The 15,422-nt window shown below is 42.5% G+C and overlaps 1 protein-coding gene across 2 annotated transcripts in view; it reads right to left on the bottom strand.

Moving 5' to 3' along the window:
- Prlr (prolactin receptor) overlaps positions 1–15,422 on the bottom strand; it is a 186,617-nt gene that overhangs the window by 141,295 nt on the left and 29,900 nt on the right. The window contains exon 1 of one of the 2 annotated variants that reach the window (XM_060380461.1): positions 2,670–2,751. The exons of the other annotated variant lie outside the window; for it this stretch is intronic. The gene's annotated coding sequence lies outside the window, so the exon portion shown is untranslated. Of the gene's footprint in view, positions 1–2,669; positions 2,752–15,422 lie in introns of those variants that run through there. 2 annotated transcript variants of the gene reach the window in all.

Below are 15,422 nucleotides of genomic sequence, written 5' to 3' on the forward strand. Positions count from 1 at the left end.
TCATGTGAAAATAACTAAAATTCATTATATAAAGGCATGAAACCATCAAAAATTTAAAAGTGGGAATATAGGCCTTTCCCAGGTTCTGACGAGGAGACCAGTGCTGTGCACAAGCTAGGTAAGTGCCTTGTTGATGAGCTGAAGCTCCAGCCTAGGCACTGCTTGCTGCTGTCTCTGGGACCCTATGTGCAGGAAATGCACTAGAGACCAGCCAGCCAAGCAGAAGTGCTTAGAAGCTGATTTGTTAGGAGAGGCAGCATGTTGGGATCTAAGTCTGACTCTCCTTGTTTGTTTCTGGTTACGTGGAAGCTGCTTGGATTGCCTCAACTGCCCCTGTGGTCTGAAGAGCTGCAGGTCAGATGATGGGCACACAGAATCAGTCTCGGCCCCTTCTTTGCATAGACATGTGCTCCTTCTCCAAGGATTCTCATACAGGAACTTTGGGTGGAGTAGAGAGAGCCACACCTAACTTACTCCAATGCCTCTGAGTCTACCATCCATTAGGAATTGTCTACAGTGATAGTCAAGCCCTCTTGTTATATAAGCATAAATGGAGACAAGGAACAAGTTGTAAGGCCATGGATGAACTCTACTTTACAGAACAGCCTTTGGGCAAAGTAGTTCCCAGATTCATTCTTTTGTGTAGAAAAATCCTCAAGTGTTCTCTAGCCTGTGTTTATTGTGTAAGTCAACTGAGCAGAGAACATGAACATTCCCACAGCAAAATGTCCTACTTTTATACCTGGCCCCTTCACCATTTTCATACACAGTGAGAAAGAAATCTGAGTATCAAGAAACACCAATGCTGCACTCTGGCAGAGACCTTGTTTTTAAGCAATGATTCGGAACCAACATGCTGGTCTGGGTGATAAGCTCTTTCGCACTGTAAAATGACTGAGTTAGCAAATTGTTACTTGAAGGTTCCATGGGTCTGCAAGTCTCAGATGACTCTTCGGTTTACCTGGACACTACATACTCATACCCACACTGTAAGCTGCACCCCCTCAGCTGGGGTTCCTGCATCATTGCATGTGGGCTACTGATACTGTTGCCTGACTGTTCTCTCCTCTACAATGTGGTAAACGCTTGAAATGCACAGCTGCCTCAACTTCCTCTCATAGCCATTTTTTAAAATTGTCATGGGAGCTGTTTGGACTATTTCTGCTGCCTTGTGGTTAGGCTAAAACATGAAATTTTGGTTTTATTTATGCATTTCAGAAGCCAAAACTGAGCAAAGGAGTATTTTCTTATCCTGTGGCATACAAATGCTCATCTGACCAAGCAGCTACCTTTTCCCTGAGATGGCTGATGTAGGGCTTCTGAACCAATAAACTGGTGTTTTGGAAAAGATTCTTTTTTAGAAAAAGTCTTGGAGGTTTAGCTTGTTCTACAAATATTATGAGGCACCTACAATGTGTTGGGCTCTCAGGTTGAAGACAATGTGGCTCTCACTCCATATGCTTCGACAAGAGCTGGCTCCACCCATGAGCATTGGCTATGAGAACCAGAGCTCTTTATTCCAGCTTAGACATCTGTGCTCATCTTCCTAACTAGTTTTTCTACTTCCCTAACATCATCTTCTTGCTCCTATCATGTTTACATTATTGCTACTTTCTAATTCACTCCTTTTTGTTTTTACCTCCTACCATGCTGAAACATTTGCCCACTTGAGCACAAGTGGGCAAGTAGTCTGTCCACACAATGATAGGTTACTCAGTGTTGAAACGGGATGGACTACTGAGTCACAGAAAGATGCAGAGGAAACTCAAAAGCATGTTACTAGGTCAAAGGAGCCAATCTGAAGAGACCAAATTCTGCTTAATTTCAACCATGTGACATGTGAGAACAGGTAAAGCTGTGGAGTCAGGAAAAGTCATCAGTTGTTATTAGGGGTTTTGGAGGAGGACAGGGAAAGAAGACTAGGTGGAACATAGGGATTTTAGGGACGTGAAACTACATGACAATGACATGTCATTGTGCGTTTGTTAAAACCCGTAAAATGTCTGAGATGAATGCTCAATGCTAATGTAAATCAAGTGCGAGCTTAAGTAGAGAAAGGTGTGTTAGTGTTGGTTCATCATCATACATGTGTCACATGAATGCCAGATGCTACAAACAGAGGAAAATCATGAAGAGAGGAGAGTGCGTGTATGGAAGCTTTCTAAAAATGACATTAAAAAAATAGACCATACAAAAATACCAAAGTCTGTCAAAAAAGAGAAATAGGCAGAACTCATCCAGACCCCTCCCTATTGTACAGCTGGTAGTAGTGCTTTAACATTTACCATCTAACCTCTCTTTGCCTTTGAGTAAGATCTGGAGATGTTCCCAAGTCCACACTAATTCATCTTTAGCCTCCCAAAGGCCTGGCCTGTCATGTGATCAATGTGCTATTGCACTGATCTTTGCTCCTGTTCCATTTCCTCTCTGGAACTCCTGAGTCTTGAAGGAATCAGATGCATCTTGCCTCATTGGTTTTGTAAGTTAACAAGTGATTGCAACGCCCATCTCTTATTAAAGCACATGTCAATCCATAGACACCCCCACAACCTCTTTTCCACCCTTGATACTGTAATCAGACCTTGCCCCCTTCAGTCCCCAAATTGGTAAGCTGAAAAGTGAGAGTCAGAATGGATAGAGAAACAGAAAAGGAGGCCCACATTCCTTACCTGTGATTCTCCTCTCTTCGGTCACTCACCTCCCCTACATGCCTGATTGCAGCTTGCTACATATTGGTCATGAGGCTTACAGCAAGTGACACTCTCCTATGCACTTCCTATACCAAGCAAGGAGAATGCTGTAGCTCTAATTTATCATCCTTTACAACTCAGTGAAAAGGACGGCCCATTGTTAATGATTGACCCACATGTGTTAAGGTATGGTGGACTGTTATTGGCACTCACTTATGGGAACAGAGACTCAAGACAATTCCTTAGTGAAAACCAGGAGAAAACCTTTTGTTTTAGATAGTTCCCTACACTGTAGCTTGTGGGCCAGGAAAACCTGCTCACATGTGTCATGTCTACTGAGTTTGGTAGCGGGGGATGTAGGAAAGAACCTTAGTTTTTAACAATCTTTAAGAAAAAAAGTGAAAGTGAATCTTGAAGGAAAGCATTGATTTTTTAGGATTGTTGGGAGAAAATTCTTGCCGATTATAAATCTTTATACATCTGCAATATATAAAGAATTCAAAAATTTTAATCCTGCCTCCAAATTAAAAAGACAAAATCAATCAATGAATGAACAAATGAATTAAAAAGACTGTTCTCAAAAGAAGTAAAATATCCAAACTGTTCAACATCCTTAGCCATATGGAAAATGAAAATCAAAGCTACACTGAGGCTGGAGAGATGGCATAGTAGTTATGAGCACACATGCTCTTGCAGAAGACTCACGTGTAGTTTTCAGCATCTACATGGTGGTTCACAACCATCTGCAACTCCAGTTCTAGGAGATCTGACCCCCCTTCTGACTCTTGCAACTATCAGGCACATATGTGGCACACATACCTACATACATATAGGCAAACACTCATATGCATAAAAACAAAATAAATAACTCTTTAAAGAGCTTCAGAAAGCTGCAGTGAAACCAGATATGTTGGCATACATGTGTGGTTACGATAATTAGGAGGGATAAGCAGGAGGACCAGTAAGAGTTTGTGGCCAGCCTGGTCTACAGTCTACAAATTGAGCACTGAACCATTTTGGTCAATAGGAGAAGATCTTGTCTCAAAACAACAGACCAGTCAACAAACACAACAACAACAAACAGAACTGAGATTCCATCCCACCTGATACACAATAGTTGAAAACGAACTCGAAACAACAATAGATGCTGGGGAAGATGCGTGGGAGCTACATGTGTGGGACTTTATGTTTGGAAATGCAAACCAGTGGGGCCAAACGGAAATCAGCATGGTGGTTCATCAGCAACCAAAAGGAGAACGACCGAATGATTAAACTGTACCATTCCTGTGTATCCACCCAAGGAGATCCAAGGCAGCACAGCAAGTATATAACTTTCACATCCATGTTTATTGCAGCACTGTTTACAGTAGTAAAGCTACGGAACCAGCACGGGTGTCTAGTAGCAGATGGCTGCATGAGCAAATGTGGTATGTAGGCACAGCAGAGCTGTATTTAGGTGTAAAGGATGAAATGTCACTTTGAAGAAAATCAATGGAACTAGAGAGACAAATAAATCGAAGAGGCCAGATCTAGAAAGAGAAATACTACATGTTTTCTATCATATTCAGAATCAAGGGGTATAAAACAAAACAAAACAGGGCTGGTGAGATGGGTCAGTGGGTACAGACTCTTTGGCACGTGCCTGGTGGCCTGGGTTTGATCCCTGGGTTCCACAAGGTGACAGGAGAGAACTAACTCTTCAGAGCAGTCACCTGACATTTATATGCACACTGAGGCACACATATTCCCTCCCCTCTCCCAACAAAAAAGAACATTTGACAGTTTGACATGAAAGTAAAAAGGGTTTTTGTCAGACAAATACTGAGGTTTCTCTCATAGGAATCTAGGTTTACACATATGGGGTGTGTGTGTGTGTGTGTGTGTGTGTGTGTACATATATATGACAAAACAGAGAAATGATTTGTGGAGAAGAATATTGTTAGAAAGGGTGAAAGGCATAAGAGAGACTAATGGGCTAAATTTAGGCAAAAGGCAAAGTAAAATGATTATATATATATATATATGAATGTCTTTTTGAAACAGTTTGTATGCTAACTGAAAATAACAAAAAATAAAAAATTCCTTGGAAAAGTTGTCCACTAGGTCCTGTGAATCATGGGCTCTGATGAATAAAGACCAAGAGAACATGTCATTCCAATACCATATTCAACAGGCCTATCATGACCTGGACTCCATGGAAACACGGAGACGTTTAGCTCCATCCTGTCAGCAATGAGGAGCCACCGGGTTTTCTGGGTAGAGAGGTGACAGGGGATATGGAGAGAAAAGGAAAGAAGGCCAAAGGGAAACAACATGAAAAGAAAATTACAAAGCAGGACTGTTTTCCTGAGGTTTCTTACGCACTTGCTGCCTGCCCGGATTCACACAGAAGGGGTCCTGTAAGACACTCACTTACTAAGATCTTTCAGGCAAGTTGGGACTCTAGAAGGACTTCCCCCAAGACCTAGCTTCCCCATGCAGAAGCAATTCTGTGTACCCTCGACTTCTCACGGATCACTTCTTCCACACAGCTGTACAGCTCTGTCTCCCAGGAGGCTAAGTGGGACGAGGGGATAGCCTCCTTCCCGAGCAGAGAGCCTTCACTGGTGAGGAGGGGCTTCTCACTCTAGGCTCACTAGGTCCCAGGCTTTGCACACTTCCCTTTGTCTCTTGAGCACCAGGTGTAACGCTTGGCTTTGGTAGGAGTTGAATAAGAATAGAGAGGGAATGGCTGAACAGCACAGTAGCCTCCCTCAAACTCTTTCCTCGGAGGTCACTAGCCCCTCCTTTTCCTCCAGTAACCTTGACAATCGTCTTGTCCAAGCTGGGCAGAGTGTAGAGGTGGCAGTGTGAATGACAGAACCTTTGCTAAGGTCTCTTTTTCTATGTGAGGACACGAAGGCATGCTGACCTTTCCCAGTACTGGTACAATGGTACAAGGTTTTTGAGGGAGACAGGCAGGTTTAGGGGGCATATACTCAACACGTCCGCTGGTTTCTTGAGAGAAACACAAGGAAGAACTCAACTGAGTTTTGCTAGCTGGAGTACAAATGTTGACTGTCCATGGTTCTGGGCGCCAGAAGGTATTCTTTTCAGTAGCATTTGAGAGAAATCCTGTTTGTTGTTTTGTGGTGTCTCCCATTCTTGCCCTACTTGGAAGCTATTACAAAATTGCATTGAAATACAAAACTGGTTTGACCGTGGCCTGGTTTGCCCGGCAGCAGAAGAGTCACATATGGGAGAAAGCAATTGTTTCTACCAGAGGATGAGAAGGTAAACAAATATAGGGCAGGGAGTAGCCTGGGTCACAGTGAGCTAAGGCAGGGCGGGAATCATTTCTAGCAAAAGCAGTCCCCAGGGTCTCCGCCTGGTAACAGTCGACTGGCTTCTGGAGTCCTCTCGAAGCAGACAGAGATGAAAGGATTTTCTGGGACCCTTTTATGAGGACATCAATTCCATTCACAAAACATCACTTATAACACTTAATCAGTCCCCTAAAGTTGACATGATAACATACTCTAGGATTTTAACATACAATAGGGGGATACACATCCCTTTAAAGGACACAGAGGTGTGGGTCTTGGAAACCACTTGCCTCTGACCTCGATACCTTGGTTTATTTTCTTTTAATCCAGTGTAAATCACTTCTCTAAGAACAGATATCACGGTGAGCAGTGGAAACTCACGAGGTAGGAGGTGAGGAGGTGAGGCCCAGATACCCGAGGTGCATATGCTCATTTGAAAGTGTAACCTTTTTTCCTCTTCCCCTATTTGTTGCTTTCTTTTTCTATCTCTAAATATTAGTGACACTGCCCATTCATCTCTTTTAGGCTGCTTTCCAGATTGGCCCAATTGCTTTAATCCGGAAATGAGCCCTTAATTAGGGCCCCAGTGAGAAACTGCCTCGGCTGAATGTTCCTCTCGCTTCTTCAGCCATTCAGTCCAGTCTCCTGTTCCCACCTAAGGGTCCAATCTTGGCGAGAGCTGAAGGTAAGCCAGTCAAATGACATGGCACTATCTACATGGGAGCCTGAGGCAGAGGCTCGTTCCGTGGGGAAGCTTTCCCCACCAGCCACCATTCCAATCACGTGACTTAGTAAGTCTGCGGACTGGAGTGCAGTGCCAACAGGGCAAGGGTCAGGGTTTCCTTCCCACTTGGGTTTGCCACCTTGGATCCGCAGTACCCCTTGAGGGCATTCCTAGGACACGCAATGACTTGAGCACCTAGCCTGGCAAGCTTAAAGGGCAAGAGCCTGTTTGCTAGAGAGTAAGCCTGCTCCTGCCGCGTGCCCACACTGCAGAAGCAGATGGGACCACTTCTCTGTTTAGCCCACTTTTCACCTCCTTCACAATGCTCCGTAGCCCCTCTTCCCATGAACACATGACAGGACAGTAGCCGTGGAGGTCTCTCTTAGCAAGTTGTTAATGCTGCCTCAGAAGTAGGGTCTCTTGAAGAGCCTCTGGGTCCAGATTGGGAAACCCCCCGCCGACCCCGCCCCCTTGAGAAGATTCTCTTTTCCTGAGTCTAACAGGGTTGCCCTTGAACTTTTTTAGATTATCATTTAGTCAGGTCATCTCGTGCTTGCCAAAGTAAACAAACAGGATGCTGTGTTATACGGTGCCCTTGACTCCAAGTTTCTCTGTGTAGCTGACAGAGCGGTGGTTTTCCTTGGCGTGGACAAGAGATGAGCATTTGCAGAAGGCTTAGAAGACTCTTACAGAACCTTCTCTCTTTCCTCAGATGTGAGGCTATAAATTTATGGTCCTATTCACCTTATTGATGCTTTTTAAGTAAAAGGGAAACTTAATAAATTTACTGCTGTGTGCAGTTATAAGGAGGGGACACCAGACCTCAAAGCAGAAAATATTCTGTTCCTTGAAAGAAATATCTTCTTAGTTTCCTGTTTTTATTAAAGACTGTTCCACTTGGTCTTTGTTCTTCCTTTCCTCCCTTCCTTGTCCTTTTGGTATTGACACAGGCTAGAAGGCTCCCTGGCTTGGATCATAAACTTGGCCTTTTGAGAATGTTTGCTGCCCTGACAGTGTCTCAGTCACTTGTCCTGAGACATCCTCTAGGCAAGTTTTATAAGGTCTAGTATCTGTTGATGCCAAGGGGCTTGAGACCGTACAACAAACAGCTTTTCTCTAAGGGTCACTCACTTCTCCCTAACAGCACACAGAGAACAGCTAAGCTCAGAGGAGCAACAGTTGTCTTCTGTCCCAGCTACTGTTCCCCTTGCCTTTCAGAGATGGACACAGGTAAAGCAGGGCAGGAAGTTCTTACTCTGAGAAAGGCAAAGATCACAGAAAATACATAGAAACAAGGCTCTCTAGGCTGCCCATCCATCACCATAAAAGGTTACCTAGGTAAGACTGATCCAAACCCCAAGGCCTTCCTTGAGCATAAGGAAACACCAGAGAAGAAAGCAGCAGCTGCCTGAAGGTGCTGTCTGTGCTGACTGGCCCTGGCCCTGGCCCTGGCCAGGCTGTATAAAATCCCGGGACATTTTCAGTTTCAGATGACTGTGTGAAAGTAGTTCTGATTGTGAAACAGATGAAATATTTGGTTGAATGTCAACCACTGCTTCTTGAGAGAAACAGCTGTGCTGTTCGACTTTGTGGTGCCATGTATGTGGGGTAACAACAGCCTCTGTGGTTATGATAGCATTTTCAAGGTACCACTTGACAGCCATAAACTAACCCTAAAGAAGAAATTCAGGGAAAAGGAAAATATGTTCTTAATAAAACTTGCCTTCAAAAGCAAGGAAATATACTCTTTAGTTTCACATTTTACCCTTTACAGTTTTCTAAGATCTAGTTATCATACAACACAGTAAACATACAATTCATCTTGAAATCTCCCAATAGAACAATTACAAATCTGTAAAAGAGACTGACAATTAATATTTTATGCTTTTCAATTCCTACACCATTTTGCTGCTCCTCCAATCCTAATAAAAATTCATATCCCGAAGACTCAACATTAGTAAAAAAGCGGTGACCATCACTGCAAACAGACACATGCGCAAGGATGTGTAAGTACAGAAGGAACAACCGTTTCAAAAAAAGTTGTAAAGAAGGGTTGGTGAGATGGCTCAGCTGCTGTTGGTGAGATGGCTCAGCTGCTAAAGGCTAGGCCCACAACCAAAAAAAAAAAAAAACTGTTAAGAAAAATAAACATTTGTGCTGTCACATTTCAGCCCCAAAATGTGTGTGGATTTTAGAAAATGTAAGATATATTTTTCTGGCTGGCCAGGGGCCTCCAAGCCCTGGCAAGCTCTGACAACGACAGTATAAAGGTGGCACAGGGCAAGGGTTTAGCTGCATGTACAGGCAACAAAGAATGGATGGAGGGACAAGAAGACCAGGGGGAATTTATTAGCTCTGGGGCATGGGCATGTCTGTTTTGAAAAGTGGGAAATTAAAAATATCTGACAGGACTGTCATAGGACTTTTAAATAAATATCTTTGTTTTGTTCGTTGGTTGGTTGGTTGGTTGGTTTTCTTGAGACGGGCTTTCTCTGTGTAGCCTTGATGGTCATGGACTCACTTTGTAGACCAGGCTGGCCTCTAACTTACAGAGATCCTCCTGCCCCTGCCTCCCCGAGTGCTGGGATTGCAGGTGTGCACCACTGTACTCGGTTTTAAATAATATCTTTATGAACAAGGAGACACTTGATAATCGGTGATTCCTATGCTGTTCATGACCATGGACAGATGAGTTACTCAGTTCCACATAGGCCACAGGCTTCCCCAGACCCAGCTGTCTATTTGCTCTATGGTGAAGTGAGGTTGCTTGTCATTCTCAGAGTATAGAATCCTTTAGAGCATGGACTCTATCTGATTTCTTGACTGACATAGCTTTGTCCAGTAATTAAAGAGGGTCTGCAAAAACACACTGTTTAAAAAGCATCCCATCTTTACTTAGCTAGTTTGGATGGCTCCTTCTTCTTTCTCTCTTTCCTTCCTTCTGTCCCTCCCTCCCTTTTCCTTCCTTCCTTCTTCCTTCTTCTTCTTCTTCTTCTTCTTCTTCTTCTTCTCTCTCTCTCTCTCTCTCTCTCTCTCTCTCTCTCTCTCTCTCTCTCTCTCCTCTTTCTCAATAAGCCCTGATGGCTCCAAACTTGTGAACTTTTAGTCTCCACTTCTGGAGTGCTGAAATTACAGGCATGTACCATCACTGCTGACTTACATATGTGGTTTTGATTTTTTTCTGATTTATTTTTATTTATGTGTATGTGTGATGAGACATCATGGCCAGAGAAACGTATAAAAAGGAACATCTAATTGGGAGCTTGCTTACATTTTCAAGATCATCGTGGGAGAGGGGGAAGGTTGGCAGCAGGTAGGCAAGCAATGCGCCAGAGCAGTAGCGAGAGCTTACGTACTGATCCTCAGTCAGGCAGGGGAGAGAGAGAGAGAGAGAGAGAGAGAGAGAGAGAGAGAGAGAGAGAGAGAGTCTGAGCCTGGTATGGGTTTTTAAAGTCTCAAAATCCCACTGATACACAAGTTGCAAGAAGGCCATACTGTCTAACCCTCTGAAGAGTTACACACACTGGGGACCAAGCAATCAAACATATGAGCCGACAGGGGCCATTCTCATTAAAGCCACTACACGTGAGCATTTGTTTGTATCTGCCATGTCTGTGTGGGTGCCTGCCAAGGTTAGAAAAGAGCATAGGATGCCTGGAAGATGGACTTAAGAACTTAGGTCCTCTGAAAGAGCAATACGTGTTCCTAAGCTAAACAAGCTTTCCAACCCCCTGAGTTAGTTCTTGTACTACAAGAAAATGATACAATATGACAGATGCTTGCTCTAATAATAAAGCTTTTCTTAAGGACACTGGGTTGGCAGCTGGGAATACTGTATGGGACCCAGAGTTTCGGGGCATGGGTTCAACATTGTCAGGGCCCTAGGAAAGCAGTTTTAGTGTTAATGCTGTCACTGTGCTTTCATAGTGTGCATCTGAATTTACAGAGATACTAGGCAGAGCTGGTCTGACTGGATCATCCCTAAAAGATATCAGACCAAACAAAACAGAAACCATTTCATAAGAGGCCAGTAGTACAAAGGATGGACAGAGTTTTCTAGAAACATGCAGATACACTCGAACAGATTTCTTTCCATTGCAGAGTACTTTATAACTTTCATTCTTCTTTCATAGGATGCCATCCACACAGGCTTACTTTTCCCCCAGTCTTAACTCTGCGGCACTATCAAAATCTATGGCTTTATACTCAGATGTAGACACGATTTACCAAGTCATTATACTCTTGCAAGCTATATAATCTGTAGCAAGCCACTTGGGTAATCTTAGCAAGCCACTTTCTTCTTTAAATGGGCATGATAAAAATAATATTCAAATTAATGATAATGCATAAAAAGCCGTTAGAAAGGATGGTATCTAGAATACAGAAAATTCCAAGAATTTAGTAAGTAACACTAGTTTTACTTCAGTTAGAATTCCCCTGTAGACTTGAGCTCCTCATTTCATGGAACTGGTAAGCTAATGGTTACAGGGGTACTGGCCATGGCTTCTCTCAGAGCATCAGAGTCAAGATATGGTCTTCTACTCTGCAGCCATTGACTGTGCTCACATCACTGCATTGTTTTACTTTAGACACTTCACCTTGGAAACATGAGGCTCATGAAAACATTTACTTCACAGAGTTATTATGAGAACAATAAGCGAAAAATACCCTCTAGCAGTATACTGCAAAGAAGTTGCTGTGTGTGTGTGTGTGTGTGTGTGATAATTAGCTGAACAAGAAAATGTTGGAATTTATTGTTGTTATTTCTTTGAGACAAGATCTTTTTATATAGTTTAGATTGGATGTGATCTTGTGACTCTTCTTGCTCAGTTTCCTGAACACTAGAATTAGGGTTGTATACCACCATGCCTGGGAAAAAGAGAAATTCATATCTGAGTTGGAATAGGCAATTCTGTTGGGGCATCTTGGCATTGAAAGGGAAAAGGAATAGGGAGGTAGGAACAGATGTGTTTCTAAGTCAAAAGAAAGACTGGTGAGGAGGACAAATGAGGGTTTATGCAGAATGATAAGGCCATAGCTGCTTTGAAGAACAGACAGGTCCTGGTGAATGGGTTTATTTGATTTAGTATGTACCAAGATGGCTTGGGAACATTTGTAATCTTACAAAGACAGTTCTTTGGGAAATTGTTGACATAGGAAGACATGTCTGAATCTCTCACAGAATCCTTCACCTGACAAATATGTAGTTGTCCCTTGAGTCTAGTATACAAGGAAAACCAAGGACCAGAAAGATGTGAATTTCTCAGTTGTGATTATGTCCAAGTAGAGAACTCAAATTCTTTGGAGCATTCTGACTGTCTGCTTCCAGTCATGCTTCTTGACATTGCAATAAGAACACAACCAATTCTTGTGATTGAGCAGTTACCACACATTACATAGCTGCCTCTCTTGGGCAACAAGATAGAGACTGGAATGTTTCAGAGGAGTTGTCATTTGACTCAGACAATGACTTACAGAGTGAAGGCATTCCTCATCATCCACCTGTATCTATCTTGCTACTTCTGTCATGTTAGCGTTGGTAGCATCACATTGTCTGGAGCTTGTCCTACTGTTGGGACACTTTACCAGTAGTTTGGCTCATCAAATGTAAGTTGTGCAGAGTTATAGTTTGTTGTGACCTAAGAGACTTGGAACATTCTGGTACAAGTACTTGCTTTAGCATGCTTCTTGAATATCAACTATGTGTGAGGGAAGGGGTTCTTGGAGCAAGCGGAATGCAATGTAGAGCAACAAAATGAGGGACAGAGTTTTTTGTTTTTGTTTGTTTGTTTGATTTTTGTAGAAGGTTGTGTACATTCACATGCATGACACTTTGACATGCCCAGTACCTGGCTTTTATTGTCATTAAAGTGGAACCGAATGTTCACATATAAAAAGATTTCCAGAAGGACCGTTACCAACAAGCAACAGGGGCAGGAAACATGAGGAGAGAAGATGGGTCCCGGTTTCTTACACAGAGCATGATCATGGTAATTCTTCAACTGTGCACTGGAAAGCACCTCCTGTACTACTTTGTAAACATGGTGGGGTGGATCAAATGCTGCTTGGGCTTGTTTGCTCCATCACACCTCAGACGTCCAACATACATCAAAATTACAAAGCACAAAACCGAACATGAAGGTGACAATTACTATCTCAGATGAAACTGAATATCCCTCTCCATGTGGGCTGAAGGAGTATGTGCAAAGGAAATACTTAGATCATTTGCAACAAGGCTTGCCATGCTTTAGAGCTGGAGGGACCTTCAGGACCATTCTGGAGCAGCCTCGAATATCACAGTTCTCATCTGTTCTTAGCACCACACTTTCTTAACTGTCCAAGCTCTGCTTAAGCCATTCTGGGAAAATGGAAGACAATCCCCTTGTTTAGTGGTTGCAGGGTAGGAATTACTAGTTTTAATGATGCCCAGCGGCTGTTGCTGTGGCAATCCCTGCTGTTCTGGTTTTCAATGTTGTAGTCGCTCCTTCTCCCCCATACACAGTATCTGATGTTAAAATTCTAACAAATATTGATTTGTAATAAGTGATTTGAATGCTCTAGACATTCCAAATACTGTAGATGGCTTGGGGGAAAAACACAATATTTGAGTTATATCATAAGGGTAAACTTAACATTTGCATATCTAAGGAAAACAATACCCTAACCCTTGTATAAAACAAGAAGATGTACCCAAAGCTTGTTTGAATGCTATTCATAGCAGTGGATATAATGAAACATGTACACTTTCTGTTTCACTTCATTTGATTTCATCTTACATGCCAAAATCCTTTCCATTTTACACATGGCAATTTAAATAAAATGAAATACTTTTCGGGCACGTCTCTTTTAGATTTATAGAATTTAACTTTTGATGTCCTTTTTAAATTGATATAAAATGTCTTATTACTCAGATTATATAAACTAAGTAGAGGTAAGTATGGGGTAGAATTAATTTTTTTACACACATATGTAAGTTTTTCTGGCTATAGGGGTAAATGTTTATATTTTTTTAATTATTATTAAGTTTATTTATTTACTTTATATCCCAACTGCAGTGCCCCCACTCCTCTTTTTCTGGTCCCACACTCCCGCCCTCTTTCCCTTTCCCCTCTCCCCCTTCTGCCTTGCCTGGTCTCAGTGGAAGAGGATGCGTTCAGCCCTGATAAAGACTTAATGTGCTGGGTTGGGTTGATACATGGGTGGTAGGCTCCCCTTTTTTGATGATCTTTCAGACTGAAGCTTGTTTATCTCAGCTTTTAGATATCAGATAGTTGTGAATGGGGTTGGGAAAACAACTCAGCAGCTAGGAGTACTTGCTGTGCAAGCATGAAGTCCTGAGTTCAAATCCCCGCACCCACACTAGTAAGACCAAAGTTGAGGGGAAGCCCATAGAGTACATTACTTTTCCAGCCTAGATGAGACCATGAGCTTCAGGTTGTGTAAGAGAATATCTGCAATAGAAGGCAGAGCATGAAACAGGAAGATATTTGATACTTCCCTGTGGCTTTTTTTTTCTGAAATGCACATAGATACACATACTACACACACACACACACACACACACACACACACACACACACACCACACACACCACACACACACCAAACAAACAAGCAAGCAAACAAATTAAAATGTAAGAAACACAGTCACAATCAGGTAGAGAAAGCCACTTGGAGATATTACTGGGATAAGTTTTCTGTTGTCCTTGTTCTCAGCACCTCAAGTTTGGCAATTTACTAGGCCTATTCCAAAGGTAGGCTTTCTTCACACACACACAGCTGTGTTTACACTTCTGGGTCAAGGGTGAAGTCTTTATGTAGAGCTAAACACTCCTGAATCCCGACTGTGTGGGATCACCCCACTCAAGGCACAAAGTTGGACAAGTTGATTTACATCTTTATGTTTTCGTTTCTCCACCTGTAAGATGGAGATGTTGAGAAAGCCCATAATTGCTTCTTGGAGGTAATTTGTGTATTTTATTTCCACCGAGGAACCTTTGGTGGAAGCCGATGGCCTGGTGGAACCCACAGCATTTTGAAGAATGAGGGAAGTATCGCCTTTGAATCAAGAGACCTGAGAGAAAGTCCTCTGCTAACTGATTTTGCTGAAACACAGACCCCAGAGCACTGACCATGGCATTATGGGCTCACGGCAACTAATTCCAAACTATGTTTTCTGTCATCTTTGTTTTTCTATGTGCTCTGTCCTCTGGGGATCTCACTTCCAGAAATGTCAGGGCCATGAGTAACACTGTAAGTCTGTGTATTCTCTTCCCTTCCCCTGAATGTCCTCCTTATTTTCTTCTGCTCTGTTTATTAGCTGCCTCTCCTTCTGCCTGTGGCTGCAGCACACCTGGTTCCTCCACTAGAGTGTGGACATATTGAGAGTAGAGAGTGGCCAGTTTGTGTACACTGCTGTCCAATAGGGCATCCAGCACAGAGTAACAACCTTTACAAATGATTGGGAAATTAAGTGAGCATATTTTCACTAACTCTTTAAAGAACACTAAGCATGTCTGCTTTACATTTTAAAAAAGAAATATGCGTGAGCTTCTGTCTGAAAGTGAATCAATAATGCAACATAAATAGTGATACTCTCACTAAAATCATAAAGGCAGTATATTCTAAGACCATTCCTACACTCCTTTGAAAGCACAGAAAAAAATTTCAAGTGGCAATTATTTTGTGTGTCCTTGAAAATGTC

Source organism: Meriones unguiculatus, chromosome 3 (genome assembly GCF_030254825.1).
Source record: "Meriones unguiculatus strain TT.TT164.6M chromosome 3, Bangor_MerUng_6.1, whole genome shotgun sequence".
Lineage (NCBI taxonomy): Eukaryota > Metazoa > Chordata > Mammalia > Rodentia > Muridae > Meriones > Meriones unguiculatus.